This window comes from Orbicella franksi, chromosome 8 (assembly GCF_964199315.1).
Source record: "Orbicella franksi chromosome 8, jaOrbFran1.1, whole genome shotgun sequence".
NCBI classification, from domain to species: domain Eukaryota; kingdom Metazoa; phylum Cnidaria; class Anthozoa; order Scleractinia; family Merulinidae; genus Orbicella; species Orbicella franksi.
The window spans coordinates 956,871-977,500 of NC_138152.1; the positions used below are offsets into that span (position 1 = coordinate 956,871).

General features: G+C 40.8%; 1 protein-coding gene and 1 long non-coding RNA gene across 2 annotated transcripts in view; one reads left to right on the forward strand and one right to left on the reverse strand.

The window, feature by feature from the left end:
* Positions 1 to 20,630, forward strand: part of LOC145496232 (uncharacterized) — a 448,310-nt gene that overhangs the window by 357,836 nt on the left and 69,844 nt on the right. The window lies entirely within an intron of this gene.
* Positions 1 to 20,630, reverse strand: part of LOC145496263 (uncharacterized) — a 427,898-nt gene that overhangs the window by 198,602 nt on the left and 208,666 nt on the right. The window lies entirely within an intron of this gene.

Here is a 20,630-nt window from a genome sequence, read left to right on the forward strand (position 1 = left end):
CGCCTGTGGTCTGACTGCAAAAATTACTCTGGCACCATCAAAGTCAATAAAACGGAAATATCGTACGTTATAATCTAAGAATGGGTATCGGCAGAAAATAAGAATATTCTGCCTGGGCGGTAAAACAATATTCTTGTTTAGTATATACCACGCAAGTGAATAGTGCTTTTCGCGCGCTCTGATTGGTTAACTCGGAGGTGATTAGCAAGTACTATTCACCTCCGAGCAGCCGGCGCGAGAGATTTTAAAATTTCCGACCGCTTGTCACACATAAAATAACGTTTAGGTCTGCTAATTATTCAGCTTGTGTGGTATATACTAAAACAATTATTCATTATTCATATGGATATTTACCTTCACTTCGGTGAGTAATTGTTAAATATCAAAAAAAAGAGTGTAACTCTAAGATCAAAACTTGTTCAAATACCTTTGGGAATGAGGTGATAAAAAGTTCTCAGAACATACAGTCCGTGACTGGACGATCTCAACTCATTTTATAGAACGAATAATTAAGAAGACAGTATTTACCAAGTTTATAAACAATACAAAATGGCCGATGTTTTCTTTTGTGATACATTTGGGTAAAGAAACCGAGATGAATTTAAAAGTTTATTCGTCTTAATAACTACGATGTAGAAATTAAACCAACATACATTCATGAAAGCGAATGACATTCTAGAGGAGTTTTCTTTGCCCTGATCTTTATGCAAACCGCATGTCCATATACCTTGACTTAATTTAAAATGTATTTGGGCTGATTGTAGAATGGCGCCTCATTGGCAGCCTAATGTAACATGAGGATTGATGCGTGAGAATAATTTGATGATACTAATTTCTATTGTTTTAACCCATGCAAAGTTCTTAATTCTGTCCTACCTCATACTAATAAAGAAACTTAACAGATATCAACCTCTTTCACAGTCCGAGCAATTTTTCCTTCTATTCGCAGCAATTTAAGATGTGCAAACGAAATCTCTTTACCATGCATGCCAAGAAGCTTTCATTAATTATTTAGCTAGAGCATTTCAAAAGCCTTAAAGTAAGTGCGCTCATTCATCAAGAACTGCTCGAGAGACCGTTCTATTTTCTTACTAATTCAACGTGTTTGATTTAATGGAGCGCTCATTTCCAGACCTCATTCGGCAGTATTTCTATTATCCACCCAAAGTTCATTGCACGCACATTCAAAAGTCTATCAGCTGCTTCTCTATTTTTATCGTAACACCGAGTTCTTTCCCGTTCTGAGATATTTTTGTTTAGGTCATGTAGCAGCGCTCGAATGGGTGGATAATATACCCTTTGAGAAAACGTGCTTTTCTGGACGATGTTGCTGACTAAGAGAAGCTTTACGTCGCTCTACGATATTTCATTGCCAGTGAGTCTATTTTGGTTCTTTTCTAACGTTCTATCAAAATCATAAAATCCAAGATGACAGCTTTTCAGAAACAATGATGTAATGTCACTTGACGTCATAGTTTTAGTTTATCGACAACAAAGGAAATATCTTTGAGAGTGCTATGATCCAAGTTTAGACCTACCCCTCTTCCAGAAAACAGCTAGTAATGCAGAAGTGCATACAATGCTAACTTGGCAGGAAGTTAAACTTTTTGAAAAAACGTTTCCTAACTTTTAGCGAATATCAAACGATCGGCGCCTCGTTTCAAGGACATGCCATGAAATAACTAAGCACCTGACGAAATAACCGGAGCGTGAATGGATACTTGATTGAAACCCGAACAGCTTCAAGTTACACTGGACGGAGTGTTAACGGTTTATCATCCACTGGAAAGTGATTAACAGCCACCCGAAAATAACGGCTTGTAGCACCCCCTTTTGATCGGCTAAATCCAAAAATAGCGGGACTGTATGGCACGTAAAGTGCAAAAAATTCTTAACAGCAGCAATAACGCCGCTATGTACAGGTACGTTATAATTAATGATGTAGAAATCCAGTAGTTTGTAAGACAAGATACCATAAAATATATTGACGCTTTAAGAAATAGTAATAAGGCAAATTTAGAGAAGTGCACACGAATAGTGGAGTGGAGGTGGAGGCGTGTTGACGTGTTGGCCTCATGGGTAGTGCGCTCGACTCCGGTTTGAGCGGACGGTTCGAGTCCTGGCCGGGGACATTGTGTTGGGCACTGGAAAATATCGCCGAAGTTCGGAGAAATTGAGCCCAAGTTGGTCAAAATCGCGATGCGCGCAAGGCGGTCATGGCTACTCTATGAGTCTTAAAGTAAAGTGTGGCTATGTTTCGGCCGAGACGCTCGAAACCGAGCATCCAAAAAGTTTTGCTGATTCAGATTCACTGCAAACCAAGGCCATCAGGAGTTAGTTTAGAGTCCCCGGGACTGGAAAATATCCCCCAAGTTCCGGCAAAGCGAGCCGAGGTTGGCAAAATCACGATGCGTGTAAGGTGGTCTCGGCTACTCTATGAGTCTTAAGAGCTTCTGCCTGAGAGACCGGGGCAGACTTGGAAATGAAGGTCAGCCGATTTTGTTTAAAATTGTTGCACAAAGCCGCTATGTGGACTTACGTAGTTTGCCAAAGTTTCAGGTTGAACGACCATTTTTTAGCCAAGTTCTGGATATCAGCCCCTCAGGGGCCCTCAGAGGGTTATTTTGGGTGTAATTTTGGCCACTTTTTAATCTCTCTTTTAGCAACGTAAATCAATTTCAGGCAAAAACAAAACCATATTTGTAATGCCCTATCCTTAGGCGTTTATGGGCGAAAACATTAGCTCAAGGGAATCTTTCGTTAGCCTGTGGCTGTTATCAAAACTTGGTCCTATATGAAGCACGTGGAAAGCACCTGGAATGGCCTGTTTTTCAGATCGTATATTTTCCATGCCCATGTTTTATATCGTGAAGTCTTAGTATCATTACAAAGTTCAGCTCTTAGTTTAGTAATATCAAGGAAAAAATACTAAGGTTGAGGCTTTTTTACTACGGAACACTTTAAGAGAAATTACCTACTACGCACTTCCTGTCAAAGTCTTAATCCCTTATTAGGAGAGATTTTTAGACACAGCCGCGCAATTAACAAACAATCATAGATCCCAAAGTAAATTATTTAAAGGAAATATATATTTCCAAACCATAAACTAGAAATTAATTTTTCTACTGACGGATTTGAGACTAAATTTTATGCAGCACTTGTATCCTGTACCCAGGGGACTGGGAGGTGAGGGGGAAACTTTATACGTTGATAACAGGAAAAGTAATCAAAATACAATGAAACAAATTGTTTACTGAGTGTATCAGTTAGGTGGGAAAAGCTGAACAAAAAAGCCTTATTCATGAGACTCTGCCTTGTTTCCATGGCAATCTTGCTTTGTCAGGCATCATTACCCTAATTTTGAGTTTTCTCATCTAATTCTCTGTTTTTATTGACGCTCTCAAGTTTCTTGGAACAAAGATAGTTTTTTTACCTTTTCATTCCTTTAGTACCCTTTCTCTTCTCTTTTAATTTTTTACGATTGGGAAAAACGATATTTTGACTTCATGGAATAGTCGTGAGATCCAGACTGGTGGATTCAATATGACGGATGTTTATGACATTCTAACGTCACGTGCCTTCATGGCTGACTATTCAACATTATTAGAATTTTAAGCCGTAAGTTTCTTTTCTCCTTCCCGCTGCCAGAAGGTCACAAATACCTTGTGTGACTAGTGGTACTGAAATTTCCGACTTAATTGCGTCACACCCAGAGGTGCTTTCCTTCAAGCTTCGGTCTCGATTCTTCAGTATCGATTCTTAATACGAACTACAGGCCATCATTACGATAGAGACTGTAAGTAAGCCTTGTAATACAGTAGAGGGCCAAATTACTTCCTATTTTCGCCCGGAGATTACATTGTTTGAGCATGACATGTGAAGCGTCTCCACTGTGATTTAATATTGGGCATGTGAAACTACTTGGTTCATCTCCAAGCTCTGTCGACTTTTCAAGTGAAACAACATCCAACATGGCGTCGAAAATGTTACAAATTGAATTGTGGGTGGGTAGACAATTTAAGTTATAGATATTTTGTTCAAATGTGTATGCAGATGATGATGGAACAACCATCCTTGAACTCGTGGAACAAATTAAAGACATTTAAACATGTAAAAAATCTTTGAACATGCAACATAAATGTATGTCTGATGAACAGGCATGCAGTCACTCTACCCTAGGATACTTATGGGATGCAACAGGTATTACAATGCCGAACTCCTGAAATATGCTATCTGAAACGTTAGCGGTAACCTTCGGTTTCTTCAATTTCTCTTTTCTCCTTGACGGAAAGGGTGTTGACGTGGCCCACTTTGGTCACGCAAACAGGTGAATTTTCGGCGGTGACCTGGGCAAATCACAATCTTTTTTAATTCATACTTTAACTTCCATTCAGGGATATTGTCAACTCTGTGGGACGCGGCAAGTTTATTACCACCAGTTCCCACTTTAATTTGACCAGCAAGTGGGTAAAATCTCGATCTAACATCTTCTTTCCAAAAGGGACACCGTATACTCATGTTTTGAGTTTTCCAGGAGACTAAATTGTAATAGCCAGACTTTCGCTCCTCTACCTTTCAAGCACTCTCAAATAAAACGAACTCACTTACAGACTGAATAGATTTCATAAGTTTAATTAATTGATCGCAGATAGTTTCTTTTCTTGTAAATAAACAATCCAGCCAGCAAGATGTCGCCTTGCTGGCCACATATTTTTTTCGCTGTTGCATTTTATCAATTTACGACAAAATGTAGTAAACATGTAGCGTAGTAACACATTCGGATTATATACAAAACTGGCAACTGCCTAGCACATAGCACGGTAGCGGCATAATGGTTAGCGGGCTGGACTCTGGATCGAGCGCTCCTGGTTACTAGGGCATTGCCATGTCGTCTTGGGAAAGGCAATTTTCTTTCACAGTTCTTTTTTCGTTCAGTGAACGGGTTGAGTGTATAAGATAAACTTAATATTGCAGTTTGGACCAAAAAAGGTGGAAAAGGTGCATTGTGATTAATATAACTGGCAAGCGATGGATTGTTAGGTATACTGTATATATATATATATATATATTTTTTTTTTTTTTTTTTTTTTTTTTTTTTTTTTCACAGAGACTCACGGCATTAATTTTCAAGACTTCTTCCACAAAATTTATAACCGTTGCCGGACCAAAATCTGATCGGTCCCAAAAAAAAATTACATGAAAATTTCAGCTTGACGGTCAGTCTTTTCGGTTACAGTTAACTTCAGAGTCTCTAATTCATTACATAGAAGAAAAAGAGAAAGGTATTAATCGAAATTAAATGGCTGATTTTTACAGACACGCTTTGTTGAAACTATAACTGGAAGTGGCCTGGTTAGTCATCTTCTCGTAAGTTTTTTCGTAGTAAACAAGTCTCAACCTTAGTATTTTTTTTCTTGATATTACTAAACTAAGAGCTGAACTTTGTAGGAATACTAAGACTTCACGATATAAAACATGGGCATGGAAAATATGCGGTCTGAAAAACAGCCCATTTCCGGTTGCTTTCAGTATGCTTCAGATAGGACCAAGTTGTGATAACAGCCACAGACTAACAAAAGATTCGCGTGAGCTAATGTTTTTACCCACAAAAGCCTAAGAATAGGGCATTACAAATATGGTTTTGTTTTTGTCTGAAATTAATTTTACGTTGCTAAAAGAGAGATTGAAATGTAGCCAAAATTGCACTGAAAATCAGCCTCTGGGGACCCCTGAGGGGCTAATATCCAGAACTCAGCTGAAAGAAGGTCATTGAACCTGAGACTTTGGCATACACTGCATGAAATGGCATGTATAAAGAGGTATAATGAACCCGTATACATAATGTGTACGGAGAGGTATAATGATGTATACTGAAGTATATGTATAAGGTCTGTATAATGATCAGTATACGTCTGTATCCTTATACTAATGTATACTGTCTTGTGGAGATTTCCTTATACCTAATGTAAGGGAACATTATACGAGTTGACAAAGTAAATTCAACTTGATTGTTCTTTTGCATCATAAGTGAAGGAAATGAAGGCTCCGGTTGCTGAAAACAGAGCTGAGGAAGCTATTCGCATTCTGTAAGAGCATTCTGTAAATATATCAATAACGCAGCTTAACGCTTCTTTATGCATTGCGTAGAGATATCCATAACGTATCTGTACGCTCCTTTACGCATTGCGCAAAGATATCAGTAAGCTGCTTGCGTGAAATGAGTAATTTCGTGGGATTTACGTGGCCGTGAAATTCCTCGACACTTGGTGTGTCCGAGATCAGAACGTGACGTGTCAAGAAACGTGACGTGTCGGAGAGTGCCATGTTCCTGATACGTCCGTTGCAGCGTGTCAGGAAAAATCATGGCCTGGGTACATCATGTTTGGCGTTTCAAGGGAAGCCAGGACTCTGATACTTAACGGCATGCGGTTTTAGTTTAATCTCTTTACGCGAAAACTAAAATTTTCGGACGTGACTCATTTCAGGTTAGGAGCTGAAAATTCAGAACAATATTGAATTTGATACTCAAATTTGGATTGGATTAATTAATGCATAAAAAGTTTACACCACATCTAGCAAAAAATGAAAGGCTTCTAGAACTTGCCTACCTTTGTCAGTGCAAAATGAAGCATAATCTGTAAGCTTGAACATTGTTGCTTGAATCGTTTTTAATGTTTTTAAGCCCACAAACTCTGGCCCTCGCATCCTTTCATTCTTTGTTTGCACTGTAAACTTGATCTATGTGCAACACAACTCTCTCTTCTCTCAAAGGCATCTTAAGTATGTTTTTGCATGCATTAGAAACCAGGTACTTACAGTGTAGCTTTCCAAATGTGATAAAACCTTTTGGTCATCAATCCTGTCAACACTTAGTGTTGATCTCAGGTCTTGGTTTGAATTTTCAGCTCTTTGTCTTGAGGTTACCCTGTATCTTTCACAGTGTCTTGCACCCACGCCATTTAGCATGTCCAATTAAAGCCAATAAAGCTGGCTATCAATCTACACGTACATGTATACCAAGAATTTTGAAATAAAATGAATTGTCCTGTTTTTCAGGGTTTCCCAATGCAAGCATCCAAATCACTTTTTGAAAGCTAAGTCAAACTGAGTTTGAGTCAGATTTTGGACAGTAGCTAGTCTAGTTTGACCAAAGTAATCAACCAATCAATCAATCAATCAATCAATCAATCAGTTATTATAATGAATTACCCAGCAGCCCTGGTTGAAGTTCTTGCACTGTAAAATCATTATTCTCTTTAACTTATGATTCCAATGTTACTACGTGTGTTGGTACATATTGTCAGTGAGTTTTAATAGGGTATGGATATCTGTTTTTGTTTAAGAATATGAAAGAAGAAGAAACTTCGTAAAGGACGAGAAAGAGTCCCGGGCTTTCGTAAGCTTGAGTAAACATCGTATGTCAACAGACGATGATGACTCCGCCAGCGAATCTGAAGGAGGATGGGTTTCTAAACCCCCCAAATACCACAGTGAAACACTCATAGCGTTCCTAAGCAAGTAAGCTTGAAAAATAGATTATCAGTCTCGAATTCACCCTGTATGTGTACATATCCTTTTAATCAGTATTTTCGTGCAACAAACACCTTTGCATTAGCCTACATTCTAAAGTATCAGCTTACTTCTATGAGGCACTGATGATTGATTTTACTAAAATGTCATTGATTAAAAAAAAAGAAGCGAAAGTTAACTACGACGTTTCGAAGTTATCTTGACTCGAGATGTTAATTTATAGTGTGACAGGTATAATTAATATAAATTAACGTCTCGACTGTTATTTTCTTGTCTTTACTTGATAACGGCGTCAATATGTTTTCGAAACGTCGCGTAGTTTACTTTCGCTTCTTTTTGCAGTCAACTGTATTTCTAAGTGTTTTCTCATCAGAATACTAAAATACATGTATCTCTCCAAAATCATCGGTAAAAACCTCAGAATTAGAGTTACAACAGGAACTCTTTGAAACGTGCATTTTTTCTTAACTATATTTTGAGGCAGCAGTTTTTTCCCTCGAATACAACCTCGCGTATGATGTTGCGCCGTCCAGAAGCTTTGCCATTTTGTGTATTTTCTCACGACAGGCCAAAAAAATGGAAATCTATTGTAGCTTTTACTAGAACGTGGCCGCAAGATCGTTATCGCACGAAGTTACAACGATCTGCATATACTTATGAAGTTTATTTTGTTCTTAGATTTGACAAACGCAGCGAAAGAGCCGAGCAGGCAACGAATAAGAGATGGAAAAGGACGACGGCCAGAACGAGGTATCCAGTTGAAAAGTAGCCCCCAGTGAACACTCCGAAATGGGCCCTGCCAGATGAGTGGAAGGAGGAGTTACGCAGACGAGAAGAGGAAATGGTTCAAGTACAAGAAGCTGAAAGGTAAGGTGTTTATATATACAGAACAATACTGTCTGTACAAGTCTGGAGAGCAATTTTTTTCGAGTATTTAAGAAATTCCACTCCTCTTTTTTGTTTCTCACTTACTTAAACCTTATTCTCTACGTTATAGAACTAAAGCTGACTTGTTTTTTTTTTCCTTCGACAGAAATTACAACGAAGCATGTGATGACGAAGATCATGAAAGTGATCAGAGTGTAGATGATGCAGATTTAAATTTTGATGAAGTTTACTAAATTATATTGCTTTAACTTATTTCGACGTGTACCCGAAACGTCATTGGAAGACATTTTACTTTGTGTGTAAAATAGTTGTTTTGTTGCTTATCACAATTACAGTTCTAACTCCATGTAGGCTAAGCCTTAAAGAAGCATGAAATAGCTTCGACCACACTCAGGAGATTATGAAGATAGTAATCAAGTAGATTTTTATTTGCAAATGTTAAATAAACAGCAGAGAGGAACTCAAGTAAATGGTGTTTGTTTACGATCAGTTTCTAAGCTAAGATTTGAAAGTGAATACCCATAAAACCTGCCACTAGAAATCCCGAAAACAAATTTCATTGTAGCAAAAACCAGGGGTCATTGTCCATAAGATATACGAAATCAGTACACATCCCGTCCATGCCACGTTCAGTATACCCCTTGATTCTTCCAGTATACTGACATTTGACCTGACATAGAAGGAATCCTGCCGCAACTGTAAAATTCCGTATACACACCTTCCACAGACCTACCAGTATACCTCCTGTTTCACACAGTATACATGATGTATACTGACATGTATAATGACATATAAGGAATCCTGCCACAAGTGTATAAGATCCAGGTATTTTTCTTGGCCAACCCTGAAATATACTGATCATTATACGGACCTTATACATCCTGCCGCATCCTTATATTTGTCTTATACCAATAGATATACTGCCTGTGTACGACCTGAGGAAGGCTCCTTATACCGACGATTTTATGCAGTGATATTACATAAGTCCACATAACGACATTGTGTATCAATTTTAAGCGTAATCGGCCGACCTTTATTTCCAAGTCTGCTCCGGTTTCTCAGGCAGAAGCTCTAAAAGTAAAGTGGGGCTATATTTCGGCCCAGAAGCTCGAAAGCGAGCGTTCAAAAAGTTTTCCTGTGTCTATTTCACTGCAAACCAAGGCCATCAGGAGTTAGTTTAGAGTCCCCGGAACTAGAAAATATCCTCCAAGTTCCGGGAAATCGAGCCGAAAATGGTCAAAATCAAGATGCGCGCAAGGCGGTCTCGGCTACTCTATGAGTCTTAAAGTCAAGTGGGGCTATATTTCGGCCCAGAAGCTCGAAGTTGAGCGTCCAAAAAGTTTTGCTGTGTCCATTTCACTGCAAACCAAGGCCATCAGGAGTTAGTTCAGTGTCCCCGGGACTGGAAAATATCCCCCAAGTTTCGGGATATCGCGCCAAAGTTGATCAAAATCACGATGCGCGCAAGGCGGTCTCGGCTACTCTATGAGTCTTAAAGTAAAGTGGGGCTATATTTCGGCCCAGAAGCTCGAAACCGAACGTTCAAAAAGTTTTGCTGTGTCCATTTCACTGCAAACGAAGGCCATCCGGAGTTAGTTTAGTGTCCCTGGGACTGGAAAATATCCCCGTAGTTTCGGGAAATCGATTTGAAGTTGGTAAAAAATCACAATGCGCGCAAGGCGGTCTCGGCTACTCTATGAGTTTTAAAGTGAGGTGGGGCTATATTTCGGCCCAGAAGCTCGAGAGTGAGCGTTCAAAAAGTTTTGTTGTGTCCATTTCACTGCAAACCAAGGCCATTAGGAGTTAGTTTCGAGTCCCCGGGACTGGAAAATATTCCCCAAGTTCCGGGAAATAAAGCCGAAGTTGGTCAAAATCACGATGTGCGTAAGGCGGTCTCCCCTACTCTTTCAGTCTTAAAAAGAATTGGGGCTATATTTCGGCCCAGAAGCTCCAAAGTCAACGTTCAAAAAGTTTTGCTGTGTCCATTTCACTGCAAACCAAGGCCATCAGGAGTTAGTTTAGAGCCCCCAGGACTGGAAAATATCCCCCAAGTTCCGGGAAATCCAGCCGAAGTTGGTCAAAATCACGATGCGCCCAAGGTGGTCTCGGCTACTCTATAAGTCTTTAGGTAAAGTTAGGCTATATTTCGGCCCAGAAGCTCTAAAGTGAGCGTTTAAAAGGTTTTGCTGTGTCCATTTCACTGCAAACAAAGGCCCCCAGGAATTAGTTTAGAGTCCCCGGGGCTGGAAAATATCCCCCAAGTTCCGGGAAATAGAGCCGAAGTTGGGCAAAATCACGATGCGCGCAACGCGGTTACGCATACTCTATGAGACTTAAAGTAAAATGGGGCTATATTTCTGCCCAGAAGCTCCAAAGTGAGCGTTCAAAAAGTTTTGCTGTATCCATTTCAATCCAAACCAAGGCCATCAGGAGTTAGTTTAGAGTCCGCAAGACTTAAAAATATCCCCCAAGTTCTGGGAGATCGAGCCGAATTCGGTCAAAATCACGATGCGCGCAAGGCGGTTTTGGCAACTTAATGAGTCTTTAAGTGAAATGGGGCTATATTTCGGCCCAGAAGCTCGAAACCGAGCGTTAAAAAAGTTTTGATGTGTCAATTTCACCGCAAACTAACGCCATTAGGAGTTAGTTTAGCGAGCCCAGGACTGGAAAATATGCCCCAAGTTCCTGGAAATCGAGCCGAAGTTGGTCAAAACACGATGCGTGGAAGGCGGTCTCGGCTACTCTATGAGTCTTCAAGTAAAGTGGGGCTATATTTCGGCCCAGAAGCTGGAAAGTAAGCGTTCAAAAAGTTTTCCTGTGTCCATTTAACTGCAAAATAAAGGCCATCAGGAGTTAGTTTCCAGTCCCCGGGACTGGAAAATATCCCCCAAGTTCCGGGCAATTAAGCCGATGATGGTCAAAATCAGGATGCGCGCAAGGCGGTCTCAACTACTCTTTTAGTCTTAAACTGAAGTGGGGCTATATTTCGACCTAGAGGCTTTAAACCGAGCGTGCGATCGTTTTACCTGTGTCCATTTCACTGCAAACCAAGGCCATCAGGAGTTCGTTTACAGTCCCCGGGACTGGAAAATATCCCCCAGGTTCCAGGAAATCGAGCGGAGGTTGGTCAAAATCACGATGCGCGCAAGGCGGACTCGGCTACTCTTTCAGTTTTTAAGTGAAGTGGAGCTATATTACGGCCTAGAAGCTTGAAACCGAGCGTGCGATCGTTTTACCTGTGTGTATTTCACTGCAAACCAAGGCCATCAGGAGCTAGTTTAGAGTCCCCAGGACTAGGAAATATCCCCCAAGTTCCGGGAAACCGAGCCAAAGTTGGTCAGCATCGCGATGGCCGTAAGGCGGTCTCGGCTACTCTATCAGTCTTAAAGTAAGGTGGGGCTATATTTCGGTCCAGAAGCTCGAAAGTGAGCGTTGAAAAAGTTTTCCTGTGTCCATTTCACTTTAAACCAAGGCCATCAGGAGTTAGTTTAGAGTCCCTGGGACTAAAAAATATCCCCCAAGATCCGGGAAATCAAACCGAAGTTGGTCAAAATCACGATGCGCGCAAGGCGGTCTTAACTACTCTTTTAAACTTAAAGTGAAGTGGGGCTATATTTCTTCCCAGAAGACCAAAACCGAGCGTACGATCGTTTTACATGTGTCCATTTCACTTTAAACCAAGGCAATCAGGAGTTATTTTAGAGTCCCCGGGACTGGAAAATATCCTCCAAGCTCCGGGAAATCGAGCCAAACTTGGTCAAAATCACGATGCGCGCAAGGCGGTTTCGGCTACTCTTTCAGTCTTAAAGAGAAATGGGGCTATATTTCGGCCCAGAAGCTCGAAAGAGAGCGTTCAAAAAGTTTTCCTCTGTCTATTTCACTGCAAACAAAGGCCATCAGGAGTTAGTTTAGAGTCCTCGGGACTCGAAAATATCCCCCAAGTTCCGGCAAATCGAGCCAAAGTTGCTCAAAATCACGATGCGCGTAAGGCGGTCTCACTACTCTTTAAGTTTTAAAATGAAGTGGGGCTATATTTCGGCCCAGAAGCTCGAAACCGAGCGTCCGCTCCTTTTACCTGTGTCCATTTTACTGAAAACTAAGGCCATCAGGACTTAGTCTAGAGTCTCCGGGACTGGAAAATATCCCCCAAGTTCCGGCAAATCGAGTCAAAGTTGCTCAAAATCACGATGCACGTAAGGCGGTCTCATCTACTCTTTAAGTCTTAAAATGAAGTAGGGCTATATTTCGGCCTAGAAGCTCAACACCGAACGTGCGCTCCTTTTACCTGTGTCGATTCTACTTAAAACTAAAGCCATCAGGAGGTAGTTTAGAGTCCCCGGGACTGGAAAATATCCCCCAAGTTCCAGCAAATCGAGCCAAAGTTGCTTTACTTGTGTCCATTTTACTGAAAACTAAGGCCATCAGGAGTTAGTTTAGAGTCCCCGAAACTGGAAAATATTTCCTAGGTTCCGGAAAATCGAGCCAAAGTCGCTCAAAATCAGGATGCGCGTAAGGCGGTCTCGTCTACTCTTTCAGTCTTAAAATGAAGTGGGGCTATATTTCGGCCTAGAAGCTCGACACCGACCGCGCGCTCCTTTTACCTTTCTCCATTTTACTGAAAACTAAGACCATCAGGAGTTAGCTTAGAGTCCCCGGGATGGAAAATATCCGCCAAGTTTCGACAAATCGAGCCGTAGTGGCTCAAAATCACGATGCGTGTAAGGCGGTTTAGTCTACCATTTCAGTCTTAAAATGAAGTGGGGCTATATTTCGGCCTAGAAGCTTGACACCGAGCGTGCGCTCCTTTTACCTGTGTCTATTTCACTAAAAACTAAGGCCATCAATAGTTAGGTTTGAGACCCGGGATTGGAAAATACCCCCAAGTTTTTGCAAATCGAGCCGAACTTGGTCAAAATCACGATACGCGTAACACGGTCTCGGCTACTCTTTGAGTCTTAAAATGAAGTGGGGCTATATTTTGACCTCAAAGCTCGACACCGAGCCTGCGCTCCTTTTACGTGTGTCCATTTCACTGAAAACTAAGGCCATCAGAAGTTAGTTTAGAGTCCCCGGGACTGATAAATATCCCCCAAGTTCCAACAAATCGAGCCAAAACTGCTCAAAATCACGATGCGCGTAAGGCGATCTCGGCTACTCTTTTAGTCTTAAAATAAAGTGGGGCTATATTTCGGTCTAGAGGGTAGACACCGAGGGTGCGCTTCTTTTACCTGTTTCCATTTTACTAAAAACTAAGGCCATCACGAGTTAGTATAGAGTCCCCGGGACTGGAAAATATCCCCCTATTTCCGGGAAATGGAGCCAAAGTTGGTCAAAATCACGATACGGATAAGGCGGTCTCGGCTACTCTTTTATTCTTAAAGTGAAGTGGGGCTATATTTCGGCCCAGAAGCTCGAATGTGAGCCTTTAAAAAGTTGCGCTGTGTCCATTTCAACGCAAACCAAAGCAATCAGGAGTTAGTTTAGAGTCCCCGGGACTGGAAAATATCCCCCAAGTTCCGGCAAACCGAGCCGAAGTTGGTCAAAATCACGATGCGCGTAAGCCGGTTTCTGCTACTCTTTCAGTCTTAAAGTGAAGTGGGGCTATATTTCGGCCCAGAAGCTCGAAAGTGAGCGTTCAAAAAGTTTTGCTGTGTCCATTTCACTGCAAACCAAGAACATCAAGAGTTAGTTTAGAGTCCTCGGGACTTGAAAATATGCGCCAAGTTGCGGGAAATAGAGCCGAAGTTTGTCAAAATCACGATGCGCTTATGTCTGTCTCGGCTACTCTTCCAGTCTAAGACCGAGTTTTCCAGAGGACCACGCAGGAGTAATACATGCCATCTCTCTTTTTTGGATGAAACTTTGCCAGATTAAAGGTACTACCCAACAACTCTAAAAGACAAAGTGGGCGGGCTTTGTGATTTTTCCCTTAGGAGTTAGACCACCCCCCTTGGTTTTTTGCCCAAAATCCCCAAAATGTCAGTAAAATAAGCATCAATTTTCAACACCGCTCCTGCTAACAGGATACATGGCATTTTATTGGTATTTCACACAAATAAAGATTAAACCTATGTTAGTTCACACCAGGAATTTCAAGTCATTTGAAGTGACAAGTGCCAAGCAAGGAATGTCATTTCCTATCCATGTCACGCAACATTTAGCTATGAGGCAAATTAGCTGAAATTCTGACTCAAATATTGCTTAAGTCCAACTTTCTAAATCAGAACTACTTTCATCACAGCTTAGAGTCACCCTTGGCCTGATGAAATCAAAAATAAAATTTTTGGCATCTGTTTTGGCAACATGACAAGAGGCTAGTTCTCACAAAGAGACAAGGGCGAAATCTAAAAATATTAATTATTATAGAATCAGTTTATCAAAGTTATTTCTATGTTAATGTCATTAACAAAGTCTTTGAATATTATTTTGGGCAGTGGAAGCTCAATGAATGCAAAACTCTTTGCAATATCCCTTAACCCTCGGACGTACAAGGCGGGGGGTGGGGTGGATGCCATCCCCCTAAGAAGGTATTTTCAAAATTTTGAAAAGACGATTTACTCTAAGGGGCTGAAACTTTCATTAGCTTTTCATTCATCCTTCGCGGATATTTTGATATGTCAATTGTGTGTCCATCATTTTTTATGTTTCCATAGCAACCACTAGTTTCATGTAGGTTTGGCCAAAAATCAACTTTTTTGACATAATTCTGTATTTTTTCCAGTTTTCTTCATCAAATTCCAGAAATTCACCAATTTGTACATTTCATGAGCATTCTGGCTTGATTTTGTATCAATTTCCATTATTTCTCGATTTCTTAAGAAAAAAGTAAAATCCAAGATGGCGGATCCACGATGGCGGGTCAAATGACGTCATTTGGCATCATATGACGTCACAACCAACAAAATTATGGTATCATTTTGTGGAACAAGCTCAGGGCTATCTAATCAATGTAAAGTTATTTCGCTGTGGCTAAACAGAGCGCAAACCCAAGAGGGTTCCATCCATTTCCCCCTTATACCACGGTGGGGATACGAGTTAGCTTGTACATCCGAGGGTTAAAATAACAGTGCAAAACACCTAAATTCTAATTTGTAGAATTTAAATACAGGAATAAAGGGCTGTGATGTTTACATTCTAAAAAATTGACTAGTTAGATGAGAGTTTTTCTGGGCAAATCTCACTTTTTAGATTACCTTTGAAACCCTGCTCGAGCATCATGGGCGGGTCACATGCTTGATGTTGCAATTGATTATTGTCAACTCTTACTTTACACTTGGCATACAAACTCATCAATCCTGAGAGGTATTCTTTGCTGGCATTATTGTTTGCCCTCATATATGAACTCTTGAGCTCACCCAATGAATATCCATTTCATCCGAATCGAGTTAAAAAAACATCTATGATTTTTTTACTTTGCTGCATCAGGCAGGCAAGTAAATCTTAAGTAGTATAAAGATAAAGATTGTGCATATAATTTTGAAAGCATGGGAACAAGAACCAAAGACCTTGATCAGCAGCAAATAATATCACTAAGTGATAATTAATAGTTTGTTGTTGTTATTGTTATTATTTATTATATTTATTTATATTTATTGTTGTTATTATTTATTATTTATTCCCACTGCGTAAGGAATTTCAATCTCTATTTATAGATGTGCACACTCCAATGATAGGAATGGCTTCGATATTTTGCTCAATTGTAACTTTTTTGAAAGAAAAACTCGACAATACCGGATGTTACCTTTGTTCTCATTTCATCCACTCACTTGCCAGCCTTAGAGAGTGCACAGACATTAAGATCGTCAGATATGATTTCAGTGATCCACAGGCTGGAAAGGACCTCTGTGACAGAGAAATTGCCACAGTGCAGAGCCATGTGCGTTGTAACATAAATGAAGGCCACGACATTAAAAGTGCTAGTGATATCCTATGGCGGGTTAAGGGGTGTCAGACATCAATAATATTGTTAAGACTCAGGAGTCAGGCCAGACCTTGAGGCACACAATGTTCGGAATCTGTCTCTAAAATTTTTTAGCTTCAATTCCGGAGGTTTGAAAGTGTAGAAGGCTTATGATATGGGCCCTGGTAAGCGTTTCACACCTGCACATGAGGAGTGGATTTGAAAGACCTCAAGGGCCTACAGACTTATGCATAGAGCAGCCCTCAAATGTACTGCAAGAGAGACTGCTACTTTTACAGCCAGGGGTTTGACAAGTGTCAGCTCCAACAGCCTCAGTCTAGGTATAGTTAATAGAAGGGGATTATTATGAAACTCAACAAAGTTCTTTGTTGTATGTTTTTGTTCTCTTTTTTGGCCTTGACCGTGCGCAAAACATAATTGTTGTATACTACTGACCGAGTAACTGACCAATAGAAACGTTTTGGTTACGTAATTCATGCATAGCGTATGAGTGCAAAAAAAGATTTTGCACCGTCGTGGACCTTCCAACACGAATCGTGGCATCTTTGTTTGCTCCTTTGATGTTTGCCGGGCTTCATAACCATTCCCCTCTATTAACTATGGTCTAAGACCTTGCAATCTATTGAAGAAGAGTCCCAAGTTGTTAAAGCTACAAGAGTGTATTCCTCCTACCCTGAAGAGGGATTCATAAAAGCATAGCAGTCTTTTGCATTCTGCAGACACTTGGATGCGGACAAACACGTAATGAAGTTAGAGAGGGAAACGACATAGACAGCATCAAGATAAAATGGGTTGAAATCCCAAACGTCCTTTAGTGATCATGATCCACGTGAGAAATCTCAAAGGGATGGGTCTGAAAACATCACGAAGAGGAACCCGAAAAGAACGTTCTTGGAAGGTGAGGGGACAGGACGAAAGTGTAGTGAATGAGTGCAGTAAGATGAGACTGTGCAAGACAGTAGTGGCAGGAAAATGTCCAGCAAAGAAGAGTAGCTTGCTGCAGACCAAATAGCCCAGTACTTCAGCATGTTGTCTGTAATGTACAGAAGTGGCCGACTAGCCATACACCAGGCGTATCTGAATCAAGATGAAACAGAAGAGATCTTGACCAGGCTTGCAGTACGAAGACAGTACTACTTGCCAGCAACTTTACCATCCACCATATAGAATATGTAACATAGTCTTGTGACCAGAAAAAACAAGTCACTTATTTCACAGCGCCATGGAGCTATAGATATACTCAGGAGGTTACTAAGCAGAAAAGAAAACGATAGCCAAGAGCCACTCAAGCTTGTTGAGTGCCTAGAAAAATTTGAAAAGTTCAACTGGGCCAAACCTTGTTAAACCTAAGACACTGGTGCCGTGTATGTTGTCATGTGTGCTCGCTAAGGGATATTGCAAGGAGTTTTGCATTCATTGAGCTTCCACTGCCCAAAATAATATTCAAAGACTTTGTTAATGACATTAACATAGAAATAACTTTGATAAACTGATTCTATAATATCTAATATTTTTAGATTTCGCCCTTGTCTCTTTGTTAAAACTAACCTCTTGTCATGTTGTTTGAACAGCTTTTGTTACCAAAAAATAACAGATGGCAAAACTTTTATTCTTGGTTTCATCAGGCCAAGGATGACTCTAAACTGTAATGAAATTAGTTCTCACTTAGAAAGTTGGACTTAAGCAATATTTGAGTCAGAATTTCAGCTAATTTGCCTTATAGCTAAATGTTGCGTGACATGGGTAGGAAATGACATTCCTTGATTGGCACCTGTCAATTCAAATGACTTGAAATTCCTGATATTAACTAAAATAGGTCCAATCTTTATTTGTGTGAAACACCAATAAAATGCCATGTATCCTGTAAGCAGGAGCGGTGTTTAAATTTGATGCTTATTTTAGTGACATTTTGGGGATTTTGCGCAAAAAAACCAAGAGGGGTGGTCTAACTCCTAAGGAAAAAATCAAAAAGCCGGCCCACTTTGTCTTTTAGAGTTGTTGGGTAGTACCTTTAATCTGGCAAAGTTTCATCCAAAAAAGAGAGATGGCATGTATCACTCCCGCCTGGTCCTCTCGTAAACTCGGTCTTAAAGTAAAGTGGGGCTATATTTCGGCCCAGAAACTCGAACGTTAGCGTTCAAAAAGTTTTGCTGTGTCCATTTCACTGCAAACCAAGGCCATCGGGAGTTAGTTTAGAGTCCCCGGGACTGGAAAATATCCCCCAAGTTCCGGCAAATCGAGCCGAAGTTGGTCAAAATCACGATGCGCGTAAGGCGGCGTCGGCTACTCTTTCAGTCTTAAAGCGAAGTGGAACTATATTTCGGCCCAGAAGCTCGATAGTGAGTGTTCAAAAAGTTTTGCTGTGTCCATTTCACTGCAAACCAAGTTCATCTGGAGTTAGTTTAGAGTCCCCGGGACTGGAAAATATCCCCCAAGTTTCGGGAAATCGACCCAAAGTTGGTCAAAATCACGATGCGCGTAAGGCGGCGTCGGCTACTCTTTCAGTCTTAAAGTGAAGTGGAACTATATTTCGGCCCAGAAGCTCAAAAGTGAGCGTTCAAAAAGTTTTGCTGTGTCTTTTTCACTGCAAAACAAGGCCATCTGGAGTTAGTTTAGAGTCCCCGGGACTGGAAAATATCCCCCAAGTTTCGGGAAATCGACCCAAAGTTGGTCAAAATCACGATGCGCGTAAGGCGGCGTCGGTTACTCTTTCAGTCTTAAAGTGAAGTGGAACTATATTTCGGCCCAGAAGCTCGAAAGTGCGCGTTCAAAAAGTTTTGCTGTGTCCATTTCACTGCAAACCAAGGCCATCAGGAGTTAGTTTAGAGTCCCCGGGACTGGAAAATATCCCCCAAGTTCCGGGAAATCGAGCGCAAGTTGCTGAAAATCACGATACGCGTAGGGCGGTCGCCGCTACTCTTTCAGTCTTAAAGTGAAGTGGGGCTACATTTCGGCCCAGAAGCTCGAAAGTAAGCGTTCAAAAAGTTTTGCTGTGTCCCTTTCACTGCAAAACAAGGCCGTCAGGAGTTAGACTTAAGTCCCCGGGACTGAAAAATATCCCCCAAGTTCTGGGAAATCGAGCCGAAGTTGGTCAAAATCACGATGCGCGTAAGGCGGTCTCGGCTACTCTTTCAGTCTTAAAGTGAGGTGGGGCTATATTTCGGCCCAGAAGCTCGAAAGTGAGCGTTGAAAAAGTTTTGCTGCGTCAATTTCACTGCAAACCAAGGCCCCATAAGAAGTTAGTTTAGAGTTCCCGGGACTGGAAAATATACCCCAACTTCCGGGAAATGGAGCCAAAGGTGCTTAAAATCACGATGGGCGTCAGGCGGTCTTGGCTACTCTTTCAGTCTTATAATGCAGTGCGGCTCTATTTCGGACTAGAAGCTCGACACCGAGCGTGCGCTCCTTTTACCGCTGTCAATTTCACTGAAAACTAAGGCCATCAGGAGTTAGTTTAGAGTCCCCGGGACTCGAAAATATCCCCCATATCGGCAAATCGAGCAATAGTGGCTCAAAATCACGATGCGCGTAAGGCGGTCTCGGCTACTCTTTGAGTCCTTAAGAGTCACTGACTGAAAATATCGAGAATGGCTGGCCAGGTTAGAAAAATCGAAAATCCTAAAACTTTGCCTAAAGAACGCTTTTAGGGAGCCACTTTCGAAAATTTTATTCCCATTTTCTTAGAATTTAAAGTTTCCGAGAAATTCGCAAAAAACGAAAATGTAGCTTTTTGCCTTATTAAATATGCAAAAGATATCTGGAAAATTGACAAAGTTCTCGGTATTCGCATTGAGACAATTTACAAAACTAGAACTCGGGGTAAACCTAGCGTAAAAGCTTTACTTTTCTTCTATCTAACAACAGGAAGTTTTAAATTTTTCAAGTATTTTGAAGGATTCCGTAGGCCGTTGAAGAATTGCCTTTTCAAGCCCCTATGAAAACGGCAAAAATTACGTAGTTTTACGGGCTTAAAGCGCATCTTGGTATGTCCGATATGGAACTAAAACAAGTACTGTGCAAAAGAATGTCGTTTCTGCTATAATAATATGGAAAAAAATTTCTGGGCAATCGAGGTTCACACAGGTAAAATGCAAAAGTTCGCGACAGTCTCTTCTCAAATTTGCATAATGCTGTATGTTCAAAGAACTCTATTGTTGAGCACTCTAGTCTGTTTTTGTTCCATTTGTGGGCCATGCTTTGTGGGAATATACAAAAAGAGAGTTGATCCATGTCGTTATTACAACAACATTGTTTCATTATTTCACGCAAGGTACATAAAACTACAGAAAAA